The 15213-nt window shown below is 39.7% G+C and overlaps 3 pseudogenes across 1 annotated transcript; all 3 read right to left on the bottom strand.

The window, feature by feature from the left end:
• Positions 1 to 1914: 1914 nt before the first annotated feature.
• Positions 1915 to 5879, bottom strand: LOC149250453 (putative UDP-N-acetylglucosamine--peptide N-acetylglucosaminyltransferase SPINDLY pseudogene; annotated as a pseudogene).
• Positions 5880 to 6065: 186 nt separating this feature from the next.
• On the bottom strand, positions 6066 to 10073 carry LOC149250452 (putative UDP-N-acetylglucosamine--peptide N-acetylglucosaminyltransferase SPINDLY pseudogene; annotated as a pseudogene). The gene is made up of 3 exons (XR_016265437.1): positions 10036 to 10073; positions 6407 to 7599; positions 6066 to 6244 (listed from the first exon to the last, which is right to left on the bottom strand). The product of XR_016265437.1 is annotated as a putative UDP-N-acetylglucosamine--peptide N-acetylglucosaminyltransferase SPINDLY pseudogene (transcript).
• Positions 10074 to 10195: 122 nt separating this feature from the next.
• LOC149250451 (putative UDP-N-acetylglucosamine--peptide N-acetylglucosaminyltransferase SPINDLY) overlaps positions 10196 to 15213 on the bottom strand; it is a 28364-nt pseudogene continuing 23346 nt past the window's right edge.

Genomic DNA, 15213 nt, shown 5'->3' with positions numbered 1-15213 from the left:
CAATTTTTCTAAAATCCCATGCCAATTTTCAAGTAAAAACTATCAGTCAAGCCTTCAGCATCCAATAGGCCTCGTCTTGTCCTCTTCAATATTTATGATAGTCCCTACAACGCGTGGCTCTTGCGGCCTTCCAAATATGCCCTACCTCGGCTCCTTTATAACCACAATTTTTTTAAAATAATTGCTCCTTGGTTGTGGATTCCTTCCTCAAGATTACGACTCCTTTTTCTATCTTCTCTTAAAAGAGATTATCCTTCATTCCTCTTCGTTGGTGTGTTGAAAATGAAATGTCACATCATGTATATATAATAGTTGAATGGGGGTGAATTAGCTTAAGGGACACAACCTTTCATGTGGTTGAGCCAACTTGATGCCCCAAAAATAAATTTATTTTGATTTTTCTTGAAGACCGACTTAAGCATACGATAATAGCTCCCAATGCTACAAAAATCAACACTCCCTCTTAGCGAGGGAGGTATTCTCATTGGGTGCAACAAAATTCTCCTTAGCTGAAATATCTCCTTCATATGTGTTAGCGCTTGAATTTGGCTCAGGCTGAAAAAAGCGAAACTCAAGGTAACATCAAACCACTTAGCCTCGTAGCTAGCCCTACGAGGACAGGAGAGGGCTCTCTCCAGTCTATCTCAGCAAATTTTTTTCTAAAAGGGGTTGAGATGACTTTAAAAGAAACTGATTTTAGGCTAGTAAATTGATAAAAAGGGGTTTTTAATAAAATGATGGGGTTTTTCTGGGTTGCATGGGGCAAAGAAACAGCTTGAACAGAGAAATGTAATAAAAAACACAGATTATCTCCTGAGGCAAGGTAGGCAAGAAATTTTAACATCAAATTGAGATTAAATGGGATGGCAAGACTGCTGAGGAGCTGACAAGGGCATAGAAGATGAATCCTTGTCAAACAGAAGAAAACATTAAATATGAACAAACTTAAAGGCAGAGCATATAAATTATGAATTCTACCTTAACACTTCATTTGTTCAAATGGAAATGATCATGAAATGACATGAACACATAACAAGATACATATGAAACAAAAGAGAACACAAATGTTAAATCTCATACCACAGGAATCTCAGAAGCCAGAGCTGTGTATTTTCATTAAAATCTCTGTCAAAACTGTACAATAGAAGCTCTCTGTTCTCCACCAGCTCTCAGAACTCTCTCCTCCTCTCTCTGTTTTACAAATGAATTTTTAATACAATAAATAAATGCTGCTAAGGGAAAAACAAATCGACCCCAAAACAGGGGCGTTGTTTCACCTGCAGTTACAAAAAAAGAAAAGAGCGTTTCCATTTATTCTAAAATAGAACAACGTTCCTCTAAAAATTCTCTGATGGCCAATTAAGAGATAAATGCTGGAGCGCAGATCCCTTTGAATCATTAACTGAAGTCTTGAAATAGGAATCGAATCCTATGTCTTCGGCTGTGATGTATATCTTCGTTCCAATTTAAAGTATTTTGGCTCCGTTTGAATAGCGCTCTTGGGCCATATTCATGAGCCAACTATTGCTACCCAAGTCATCTTTTTCGCGAGCATACTTTGCATAGTCATTTCTCAGAGTCTGCATCAGGATCATTGAGACTAAACCCGTGAGATAATTTACATAGGTGGGCACAGTCATGGATTCGAGTATTTTACAGCATCACTGAAGAAATCTATACGAGATTCATACTCAAGAGTCAAGACACTACAATAGCAGTGCAGGTTAATGCCTCTTATACTCCATAAAGAAAATATGTGTTCCTTAGGGTAACAATAATTCCTTGATGGTATGTAGCTCCAACAACCTCTTACTCAACATAAGAACTATAGAAAAGAACATGTGCTCGTTTCTCAAAGGACAACAACAGTCATTCAGAATGTGCATCTTTGGAACCAGCAGAACCTCCACGAAAATTGACTGAAATAAATTTCCTCTGACCTGGTTTTAATTGGTGACTTCCACGTTTGTTCAATTAAATGCAACCAGGGCCTGTAGGACACAACCTGAATATATTCAAACATCACTAATTACATCGGTTTCCTCATTGCTTCACTAACTGGGACTCTCCATTTACCTTTGTTTCAGGGTTGGAAAAATGGGGATAGGTAGTGAAGTGGGATTCATGCCATTTAAAAGAGAGGTGTGCGTAATGAAAATTTCTTTACCATTTGCATCATTAGGCATGTCCTCAACACCAACCCCTGACATAGTTGTGGACCCCTCTTGTAGGTTTTCCATGTTGCATCGCCTCAGGGAAGGAACATTCCCTTCACAATACCGGTGCCATAGCTTTCGGTATGTTGATTCCAAACCATGAACAAAGTTATGTCCATCAGAAATCTTGGACTTCAGCATCCGTTCCCGAAGACACATCCTCAGAGATGAGAGCAAAGGAATGTTAGAAGCTAACTCCAATGCCTTGCTGACATACTCATCTTCAGTTTGAGCAATTAAATTTGTCAAACCAACTTGGTGCAGAAGGCTTACACCCACATTGTGAGCATGAACAAACCCTGCCATGGTAACACATGGAACGCCCATATACAACGATTCACATGTGGTGGTCGTTCCTGCATATGGAAATGTATCCAAGCTGATATCCATTAGGGAGTATGCTTGCATGTGATCATGGTTAAGCAAAATCAGAGGTAAAAGATCAACACGCAAAGACTCTAATCCGAGATTCTCCAAGGTTGAAAGAAATCTTTGCCTCACACTATCACAACAAAAGGGCTTACACTTAACAACAAGTCGTGATGTAGGAATTGCACACAAAATCTTTGCCCATACACGCAAAACTCGCAGTGTTATCTTGGCGAGATTATTGAAGCTTCCAAAGGTGATGAATCCATTAGAAAGAGCAGGTGTTTCTACAATAGGCCCTGCTTCTGGAGATGGTGTGTAGCAGAGGAAACATCCTGGCAATCTTACAAGCTCTTCCAATGCTTCTGTCTTGTTTCCAAAGGATCTGCCAATGAATCTGTAAATCGATAATCAATGGTTGGCAAACCAGTTGTATTTGCATAACCAATCCATGTAGCCTGTACTAGAGCAGGCCTTCTTCTCATCAATTCCATATATATATTGCCAAAGCCCACCTTTCTTCAGAACTCTTTCTCTAAACCTATGTGTCTTTGCATCTTAACAACCGCATAATAAACGACCACCTTGTAATTGCTATAATCATGGCATGCAAGAGGTGCTTCTATGAAATATGAGACTGAATGTGTGAAGTAATCTGGCGATACGTAACCAATAACTAGTTGTCGTTCAGGATCCTTAGGATTATCCCAAGTAGTGTACTGAGGATAGAGATTCATAAACCGTTTACCCCATTCCCTGTGTGCAATTGAATACCTGCGACAGTAATTTTAATACTAATTTAAAACTGTCAGTGGGTGTTGATCCTTAGTTGAGATCCATGGAAAATTGAGCTATCTGTTTGCTGAAACTGGTGAAGATAATGCGGTGACAGAGTTTCCTTTGAAGCTGAAACAGGGATGTCATTTGAAGAATTGGAAACTTTGAAGCATTTTGACACATCTGATGATTTCTTTGGCTGTTTCTGCAGGGATTGGAGCTTTTAAAGCTATTTGGTAAATCTGGCTGCAGAAGCTACTGCCATTTGAAGAGCTGAAGAATTTTGAAACGTTTTGACAAATTACATATTCTAAAAAACACATTTAATGATTTCTTCTTCAAAACAGGGTTTTGAAGAAGAATCAATCTCACACTGTCATACAAGACGGAGTCTAACATCGGCTCCACTAGGGATGGCAGCTGCCGCTTTTTGAAGGTGCCAAGAACCGCAGAACTTTGGGAGAGCAGACAGTGCCTCCATCCATTGGGCGATGGAGTCATCATTCCAACAAATCGACACAACTGAAGACTCAACTTATTAACTGGAAACTGACTGAATTGATTGAAAGACTGACTTGGAAAACTTCAAACTAAACTGTAATGAAACTGGAACAAAATGCTGCTTATTTATTTACAATATCTACCCTACTATGCTGCAAAAACACTAGATCAGGTAATGCTGAAGTGCCAGATCAACCATTCAAGTAAACCTGAGAATTATGCCGCTTGAGAATGCTTCCGCGAGGGCACAGATGTAATTGCTGGCAGCCCTTCATGCACGTAATGACCCTGGTCACGGAAAAGACAGCCTGATCTATCAATCAAACTGAAAAACATTTCCATGTACATCGCAATTGGATCGCGAAAGCCATACTCTGTTGGCTGCCCCAACTCTGCAATACATACCTCCAGCTGCACACTGTCAATGTAAACATCTGTAGGCAATTCTATGATTTCTTGTTTCAATGGAGGAAGGATTTCCAAGAACTTTTTAGGGTCTTGGAAATCATATGACTGGATTTGATCATCTAAATATTGAATCTCCTTTTCGATTCTTTCAACAACTAACTCACAAAATCTAGTTTTGAAACAAGGGAACTTTGGAGATTTCAACCAATGAAGCAAGGCACTGAAAACATCTTCATCAAATTCAGTATCTGCTAACTCATTTCTTATTTCTTCTACAGCTTCACGCAGGGCAGGGTTTGCCACATACCCTACCATTGCATGAGTGAATCAACAAGCGTTGGAATGTCTGGATCGAATTGGAGTCGCCAGATGAATGGTTCAGCCTGCATATGTGTCTGACTGCTGTCCACCATCAACATCAGATTTTCAATTTGATTTCATGTACTGGGACAAGACAATCAACAAGTCGAATGTTCTCCCTAGTATGGTCGCCAATATGTTAGCGCTTGAATTTGGCTCAGGATGAAAAAAGCGAAACTCAAGGTAACATCAAACCACTTAGCCTCGTAGCTAGCCCTACGAGGACAAGAGAGGGCTCTCTCCAGTCTATCTCAGCAAAAAGTTTTCTAAAAGGGGCTGAGATGACTTTAAAAGAAACTGATTTTAGGCTAGTAAATTGATAAAAAGGGGTTTTTAATAAAATGATGGGGTTTTTCTGGGCTGCATGGGGCAAAGAAACAACTTGAATAGAGAAATGTAATCAAAAACACAGATTATCTCCTAAGGCAAGGTAGGCAAGAAATTTTAACATCAAATTGAGATTAAATGGGATGGCAAGACCGCTGAGGAGCTGACAAGGGCATAGAAGATGAATCCTTGTCAAACAGAAGAAAACATTAAATATGAACAAACTTAAAGGCAGAGCATATAAATTATGAATTCTACCTTAACACTTCATTTGTTCAAATGGAAACGATCATGAAATGACATGAACACATAACAGGCTACATATGAAACAAAAGAGGACACAAATGTTAAATCTCATACCACGGGAATCTCAGAAGCCAGAGCTGTGTATTTTCATTAAAATCTCTGTCAAAACTGTACAATAGAAGCTCTCTGTTCTCCACCAGCTCTCAGAACTCTATCCTCCTCTCTCTGTTTTACAAATGAATTTTTAATACAATAAATAAATGCTGCTAAGGGAAAAACAAATCGACCCCAAAACAGGGGCGCTGTTTCACCTGCAGTTATAAAAAAAGAAAAGAGCGTTTCCATTTATTCTAAAATAGAACAACGTTCCTCTAAAAATCCTCTGATGGCCAATTAAGAGATAAATGCTGGAGCGCAGATCCCTTTGAATCATTAACTGAAGTCTTGAAATAGGAAATCGAATCCTATGTCTTAGGCTGTGATGTATATCTTTGTTCCAATTTAAAGTATTTTGGCTCCGTTTGAATAGCGCTCTTGGGCCATATTCATGAGCCAGCTGTTGCTACCCAAGTCATCTTTTTCGCGAGCATACTTTGCATAGTCATTTCTCAGAGTCTGCATCAGGATCATTGAGACTAAACCCGTGAGATAATTTACATAGGTGGGCACAGTCATGGATTCGAGTATTTTACAGCATCACTGATAAAATCTGTACGAGATTCATACTCAAGAGTCAAGACATTACAATAGGAGTGCAGGTTAATGCCTCTTATACTCCATAAAGAAAATATGTGTTCCTTAGGGTAACAATAATTCCTTGATGGTATGTAGCTCCAACAACCTCTTACTCAGCATAAGAACTATAGCAAAGAACATGTGCTCATTTCTCAAAGGACAACAACAGTCATTCGGAATGTGCATCTTTGGAACCAGCAGAACCTCCACGAAAATTGACTGAAATAAATTTCCTCTGACCCGGTTTTAATTGGTGACTTCCACGTTTGTTCAATTAAATGCAACCAGGGCCTGTAGGACACAACCTGAATATATTCAAACATCACTAATTACATCGGTTTCCTCATTGCTTCACTAACTGGGACTCTCCATTTACCTTTGTTTCAGGGTTGGAAAAATGGGGATAGGTAGTGAAGTGGGATTCATGCCATTTAAAAGAGAGGTGTGCGTAATGAAAATTTCTTTACCATTTGCATCATTAGGCATGTCCTCAACACCAACCCCTGACATAGTTGTGGACCCCTCTTGTAGGTTTTCCATGTTGCATCGCCTCAGGGAAGGAACATTCCCTTCACAATACCGGTGCCATAGCTTTCGGTATGTTGATTCCAAACCATGAACAAAGTTATGTCCATCAGAAATCTTGGACTTCAGCATCCGTTCCCGAAGACACATCCTCAGAGATGAGAGCAAAGGAATGTTAGAAGCTAACTCCAATGCCTTGCTGACATACTCATCTTCAGTTTGAGCAATTAAATTTGTCAAACCAACTTGGTGCAGAAGGCTTACACCCACATTGTGAGCATGAACAGACCCTGCCATGGTAACACATGGAACGCCCATATACAACGATTCACATGTGGTGGTCGTTCCTGCATATGGAAATGTATCCAAGCTGATATCCATTAGGGAGTATGCTTGCATGTGATCATGGTTAAGCAAAATCAGAGGTAAAAGATCAACACGCAAAGACTCTAATCCGAGATTCTCCAAGGTTGAAAGAAATCTCTACCTCACACTATCACAACAAAAGGGCTTACACTTAACAACAAGTCGTGATGTAGGAATTGCACACAAAATCTTTGCCCATACACGCAAAACTCGCAGTGTTATCTTGGCGAGATTATTGAAGCTTCCAAAGGTGATGAATCCATTAGAAAGAGCAGGTGTTTCTACAACATGCCCTGCTTCTGGAGATGGTGTGTAGCAGAGGAAACATCCTAGCAATCTTACAAGCTCTTCCACATGCTTCTGTCTTGTTTCCAAAGGATCTGCCAATGAATCTGTAAATCGATAATCAATGGTCGGCAAACCAGTTGTATTTTGATAACCAATCCATGTAGCCTGTACTGGAGCAGGCCTTCTTCTCATCAATTCCATATATATCTTGCCAAAGCCCACCTTTCTTCAGAACTCTTTCTCTAAACCTATGTGTCTTTGCATCTTAACAACTGCATAATAAACGACCACCTTGTAATTGCTATAATCATGGCATGCAAGAGGTGCTTCTATGAAATATGAGACTGAATGTGTGAAGTAATCTGGCGATACGTAACCAATAACTAGTTGTCGTTCAGGATCCTTAGGATTATCCCAAGTAGTGTACTGAGGATAGAGATTCATAAACCGTTTACCCCATTCCCTGTGTGCAATTGAATACCTGCGACAGTAATTTTAATACTAATTTAAAACTGTCAACGGGTGTTGATCCTCAGTTGAGATCCATGGAAAATTGAGCTATCTGTTTGCTGAAACTGGTGAAGATAATGCGGTGACAGAGTTGCCTTTGAAGCTGAAACAGGGATGTCATTTGAAGAATTGGAAACTTTGAAGCATTTTGACACATCTGATGATTTCTTTGGCTGTTTCTGCAGGGATTGGAGCTTTTAAAGCTGTTTGGTAAATCTGGCTGCAGAAGCTACTGCCATTTGAAGAGCTGAAGAATTTTGAAACGTTTTGACAAATTACATATTCTAAAAAACACATTTAATGATTTCTTCTTCAAAACAGGGTTTTGAAGAAGAATCAATCTCACACTATCATACAAGATGGAGTCTAACATCGGCTCCACTAGGGATGGCAGCTGCCGCTTTTTGAAGGTGCCAAGAACCGTAGAACTTTGGGAGAGCAGACAGTGCCTCCGTCCATTGGGCAATGGAGTCATCATTCCAACAAATCGACACAACTGAAGACTCAACTTATTAACTGGAAACTGACTGAATTGATTGAAAGACTGACTTGGCAAACTTCAAACTAAACTGTAATGAAACTGGAACAAAATGCTGCTTATTTATTTACAATATCTACCCTACTATGATGCAAAAACACTAGATCAGGTAATACTGAAGTGCCAGATCAACCATTCAAGTAAACCTGAGAATGATGCCTCTTGAGAATGCTTCCGCGAGGGCACAGATGTAATTGCTGGCAGCCCTTCATGCACGTAATGACCTTGGTCACGGAAAAGACAGCCTGATCTATCAATCAAACTGAAAAACATTTCCATGTACATCGCAATTGGATCGCGAAAGCCATACTCTGTTGGCTGCCCCAACTCTGCAATACATACCTCCAGCTGCACACTGTCAATGTAAACATCTGTAGGCAATTCTATGATTTCTTGTTTCAATGGAGGAAGGATTTCCAAGAACTTTTTAGGGTCTTGGAAATCATATGACTGGATCTGATCATCTAAATATTGAATCTCCTTTTTGATTCTTTCAACAACTAACTCACAAAATCTAGTTTTGAAACAAGGGAACTTTGGAGATTTCAACCAATGAAGCAAGGCACTGAAAACATCTTCATCAAATTCAGTATCTGCTAACTCATTTCTTATTTCTTCTACAACTTCACGCAGGGCAGGGTTTGCCACATACCCTACCATTGCATGAGTGAATCAACAAGCGTTGGAATGTCTGGATCGAATTGGAGTCGCCAGATGAATGGTTCAGCCTGCATATGTGTCTGACTGCTGTCCACCATCAGCATCAGATTTGCAATTTGATTTCATGTACTGGGACAAGACAATCAACAAGTCGAATGTTCTCCCCAGTATGGTCGCCAATATGTTAGCGCTTGAATTTGGCTCAGGCTGAAAAAAGCGAAACTCAAGGTAACATCAAACCACTTAGCCTCGTAGCTAGCCCTACGAGGACAGGAGAGGGCTCTCTCCAGTCTATCTCAGCAAAAAGTTTTCTAAAAGGGGCTGAGATGACTTTAAAAGAAACTGATTTTAGGCTAGTAAATTGATAAAAAGGGGTTTTTAATAAAATGATGGGGTTTTTCTGGGCTGCATGGGGCAAAGAAACACCTTGAATAGAGAAATGTAATCAAAAACACAGATTATCTCCTGAGGCAAGGTAGGCAAGAAATTTTAACATCAAATTGAGATTAAATGGGATGGCAAGACTGCTGAGGAGATGACAAGGGCATAGAAGATGAATCCTTGTCAAACAGAAGAAAACATTAAATATGAACAAACTTAAAGGCAGAGCATATAAATTATGAATTCTACCTTAACACTTCATTTGTTCAAATGGAAACGATCATGAAATGACATGAACACATAACAGGCTACATATGAAACAAAAGAGGACACAAATGTTAAATCTCATACCACAGGAATCTCAGAAGCCAGAGTTGCGTATTTTCATTAAAATCTCTATCAAAACTGTACAATAGAAGCTCTCTGTTCTCCACCAGCTCTCAGAACTCTCTCCTCCTCTCTCTTTTTTACAAATGAATTTTTAATACAATAAATAAATGCTGCTAAGGGAAAAGCAAATCGACCCCAAAACAGGGGCGATGTTTCACCTGCAGTTATAAAAAAAGAAAAGAGCGTTTCCATTTATTCTAAAATAGAACAATGTTCCTCTAAAAATCCTCTGATGGCCAATTAAGAGATAAATGCTGGAGCGCAGATCCCTTTGAATCATTAACTGAAGTCTTGAAATAGGAATCGAATCCTATGTCTTAGGCTGTGATGTATATCTTTGTTCCAATTTAAAGTATTTTGGCTCCGTTTGAATAGCGATCTTGGGCCATATTCATGAGCCAGTTGTTGCTACCCAAGTCATCTTTTTCGCGAGCATACTTTGCATAGTCATTTCTCAGAGTCTGCATCAGGATCATTGAGACTAAACCCGTGAGCTAATTTACATAGGTGGGCACAGTCATGGATTCGAGTATTTTACAGCATCACTGATAAAATCTATACGAGATCCATACTCAAGAGTCAAGACATTACAATAGGAGTGCAGGTTAATGCCTCTTATACTCCATAAAGAAAATATGTGTTCCTTAGGGTAACAATAATTCCTTGATGGTATGTAGCTCCAACAACCTCTTACTCAGCATAAGAACTATAGCAAAGAACATGTGCTCGTTTCTCAAAGGACAACAACAGTCATTCGGAATGTGCATCTTTGGAACCAGCAGAACCTCCACGAAAATTGACTGAAATAAATTTCCTCTGACCTGGTTTTAATTGGTGACTTCCACGTTTGTTCAATTAAATGCAACCAGGGCCTGTAGGACACAACCTGAATATATTCAAACATCACTAATTACATCGGTTTCCTCATTGCTTCACTAACTGGGACTCTCCATTTACCTTTGTTTCAGGGTTGGAAAAATGGGGATAGGTAGTGAAGTGGGATTCACGCCATTTAAAAGAGAGGTGCGCGTAATGAAAATTTCTTTACCATTTGCATCATTAGGCATGTCCTCAACACCAACCCCTGACATAGTTGTGGACCCCTCTTGTAGGTTTTCCATGTTGCATCGCCTCAGGGAAGGAACATTCCCTTCACAATACCGGTGCCATAGCTTTCGGTATGTTGATTCCAAACCATGAACAAAGTTATGTCCATCAGAAATCTTGGACTTCAACATCCGTTCCCGAAGACACATCCTCAGAGATGAGAGCAAAGGAATGTTAGAAGCTAACTCCAATGCCTTGCTGACATACTCATCTTCAGTTTGAGCAATTAAATTTGTCAAACCAACTTGGTGCAGAAGGCTTACACCCACATTGTGAGCATGAACAGACCCTGCCATGGTAACACATGGAACGCCCATATACAACGATTCACATGTGGTGGTCGTTCCTGCATATGGAAATGTATCCAAGCTGATATCCATTAGGGAGTATGCTTGCATGTGATCATGGTTAAGCAAAATCATAGGTAAAAGATCAACACGCAAAGACTCTAATCTGAGATTCTCCAAGGTTGAAAGAAATCTCTGCCTCACACTATCACAACAAAAGGGCTTACACTTAACAAAAAGTCGTGATGTAGGAATTGCACACAAAATCTTTGCCCATACACGCAAAACTCGCGGTGTTATCTTGGCGAGATTATTGAAGCTTCCAAAGGTGATGAATCCATTAGAAAGAGCAGGTGTTTCTACAACAGGCCCTGCTTCTGGAGATGGTGTGTAGCAGAGGAAACATCCTGGCAATCTTACAAGCTCTTCCACATGCTTCTGTCTTGTTTCCAAAGGATCTGCCAATGAATCTGTAAATCGATAATCAATGGTCGGCAAACCAGTTGTATTTGGATAACCAATCCATGTAGCCTGTACTGGAGCAGGCCTTCTTCTCATCAATTCCATATATATCTTGCCAAAGCCCACCTTTCTTCAGAAATCTTTCTCTAAACCTATGTGTCTTTGCGTCTTAACAACTGCAGAATAAACGACCACCTTGTAATTGCTATAATCATGGCATGCAAGAGGTGCTTCTATGAAATATGAGACTGAATGTGTGAAGTAATCTGGGGATACATAACCAATAACTAGTTGTCGTTTAGGATCCTTAGGATTATCCCAAGTAGTGTACTGAGGATAGAGATTCATAAATCGTTTACCCCATTCCCTGTGTGCAATTGAATACCTGCGACAGTAATTTTAATACTAATTTAAAACTGTCAGCGGGTGTTGATCCTCATGTTGAGCTCCATGGAAAATTGAGCTATCTGTTTGCTGAAACTGGTGAAGATAATGCGGTGATAGAGTTGCCTTTGAAGCTGAAACAGGGCTGTCATTTGAAGAATTGGAAACTTTGAAGCATTTTGACACATCTGATGATTTCTTTGGCTGTTTCTGCAGGGATTGGAGCTTTTAAAGCTGTTTGGTAAATCTGGCTGCAGAAGCTACTGCCATTTGAAGAGCTGAAGAATTTTGAAACATTTTGACAAATTACATATTCTAAAAAACACATTTAATGATTTCTTCTTCAAAACAGGGTTTTGAATAAGAATCAATCTCACACCGTCATACAAGACAAAGTCTAACAATATGAAAATTTCATGAGCTTGTTATGTTGATGCATGTTTATAGATCACTCCATCCTTGGGTGGGCACTGTGATCCAGGTGGATGTTGGTGGCCACCCACCTATCCCATTTGGACCCCCACAACTGTCTCTTTCAGTTTTTCTGTTTCCTTAATTATAGCACATTTTACTATTTTTAGCAGTTTTTTCGGGTCCTAAATTTCCAGAGCCGTTTTGAGGCCCTAAACGACAATTTTTGGGAAATCCACCGTCAGCAATTTTTCTGTCTAAAAATCGTCTTTTCCGTCATATTCCTCGGAGAGATCTTTCCAACGGGCTATCATGCGTGTCAAACGGAGATAGTACGACCAATTTGCGACCCCGGGAAGTTGATGTACCAACTTACCCAAAAGCGGGGCCCACAATTTGGCGTTTCATCTTCTAGGGTTAGGTTTTGGAATGTGAAGGGTTTTCCATTGTTTCTCAACAATAAATAGGCCCTTGAGCCTCATTGTAACACAATTTTTGGAGAACACTTCAGAGGCATGTAGCCGACACATCTCTTCTCAGAGATAAGCTACCATCGCCCTAGCTGGGTTATTTCCATTTCTATTTGTAAGCATATTTTAGTATTTTACAGTAATGAAATGAAGTATTATTTCCGCTGCATATTTGTCTTTATGGTTATCTCTGTATTTTATTGCGTTCCTGTTTAAATCCGGATCACACTGTGACTCCTCACATGCACGTTTATAGATCACTCCATCCTTGCATGGGCACTGTGACTCCTCACATGCACGTTTATAGATCACTCCATATTGGAGTAGGCAATATGACTCCTGGGACACTTACCCTTGGACAAAGTCCTTTATGGCTCTTCAAGTAAGTGGATATGTAACACATGCTCCCACATTTACCCAAATTCACAAGGTCGCCAGGGTAAACATGAGATGATTGTCACTATGACATGACCTGACCCCCAAGTTCCAGTTAAGGAAGTGGGGCCTATAGAATAGACACTTATTAACATCATACAAGGACTACAGATGACTTAGGAGCTGAAAAAACTTCCCAGGTGATCAATCCTCATTTGGAACATTTTTTTTCTTTGATCTAACACCCCAACCAAACACACAACAAGGCAAGAGTGTGGTTATGAGGCCCCAACTGCATGCACAATTCTGCTTCCATGCAGTTACGACCTAAATCCTCCAGTTCAATGCCAACGGTTCCAAGATTTGAGCCACTTTTTCAGGCTAGCCTCTAGACCACTGCCCAGAACTACCTGTATGTAATATTCCTAGTGGGAAATATTAAGTGATAACAACAAATAAAGCATAAATATGTAACCATAAAACTAACACACCAACATAATGACAAATTGAACCAAAAATTGTACTAGGAGCTGAGCCATTTTATTAACTGAGAAAACAAGGTACATATAAATGAAGAAGAGGAACTTGGGCTTGATATAACAAGCTAGTCAAGTCCTAGTTGAAAATGGAGTTGCCTAAGTGCTGGAAACTGCTCTCCCCAAGTCTTTATGTTGGCCCAATAAATTCTACTACTGTTGGTTGGATTGGAATTGGTGTTTCAACCCTCTAAACTGCTCGGAAAAATTTAGGAAATTAAGTGAATCCTCCTCGCAAGGAAGCTAGAATAAACAAGAAAAATCTCACGAACCCAAGTGGTGGAAATGGTCCCAGAGTGAACTGCGCCCTTCTCCAATAATTTTTGTTGCTGACTGCTGACTAGGACACTAATTTCTGCCAGAAATATTGCTCAGAGAAATCTATGAAATTAACCCCAAAATCCTCTCACCAAACCCATGAAAACCTAGAAAGGGTTTGGGCTAAATCCACCAACCCCCGCTGACCCCAACCAAGTGCAAATCTCCCAATCTGGGCAGAAAATGCCCACACTTTTATATTACAGAATTATGCCCAAATCTACCACTGGCTAAATTCTCCCTTGAGCTATTCCTCCAATCTGCTGCCCTTATCTCTCCACAATTATTCTCCCTTCTTCCCTTGCATAGGCTAAGAGAGAAACCCCTACGAACTTCCAAATGAAGAGAATTTCGTACCACCTATTTGTTGTTCTCCATCCTTGCAAATAACCACAAAATTCCTGGCTCCAACTAGGAAAATCTGCCTACAAATAACCTAGACTCCAACTCGCTATATGCCGGACCACAATGAATAACTCGAATGGCCTCTACACTCAGGAAATACAGAGAGTTGGGAATATTGTTGTCAATGAAGCTCTGTGAAAGCCCAACAATGGACTCCCTGAAATCTCATCTAGGGAGGCACTCAGAGCCCTCCAAAGATGGGGTGGAATTCAACCTAGAATTCTTGTGCTAAACAACACTCTACCCTTGCACTAAACAACTCGAAGAGAAGATGAAGTGTTAAGTGTAATAGTCAAAAGATGATGCACAAAATGAGTTGCTCCTTTTATATTTTCTCTTCATCCTTCTAGAATCTTTTTAATATTATTTTATTGGTGGGGGCCATTTTCCACTTAGTTACATTTTCCACCATTTTAATAAAATAATAATTTTTCGCTAATCTGCAATAAAATAATACTTGCCACCTTTATCCAAAATACTAGTTGCCCCTTTTAATTAATATTACCAAAATTGGGCAAAATTATCATGCTCACAAAATTGGGGATATTACAGTGTAACTTTGCATAATTGTAATTAACATGACGATAATGGAAAACATTCAAACTTGAAGCAAGAAATTGACCTAGACATGCCTAATCCATAATAGACATTTTGTCAACCATGTGGAAAACATGTAAGATACAAGTCATGAATGCATATCTGATCATAAACTAATAGTCTTCATCTAAGAATCACCAAGAAGGTTCTAAGCCCTCTCTAGATAGTTGCAATAACACTTGTTAGTCCTGTTAGTGTCAGTCCTGAAAGCCCTCCATCAGTGATCAAAGCTCTTTGCATTTGCATTAGTAGGTGTCTCATCAG

Source organism: Pinus tabuliformis, chromosome 7 (genome assembly GCF_031772625.1).
Source record: "Pinus tabuliformis cultivar Carrire ecotype Pingquan chromosome 7, CPIR1, whole genome shotgun sequence".
Classification (NCBI taxonomy): Eukaryota; Viridiplantae; Streptophyta; class Pinopsida; order Pinales; family Pinaceae; genus Pinus; species Pinus tabuliformis.
Note: the sequence above shows the minus strand (reverse complement) of the source record. Positions and strands in the feature narration are given on the sequence as shown.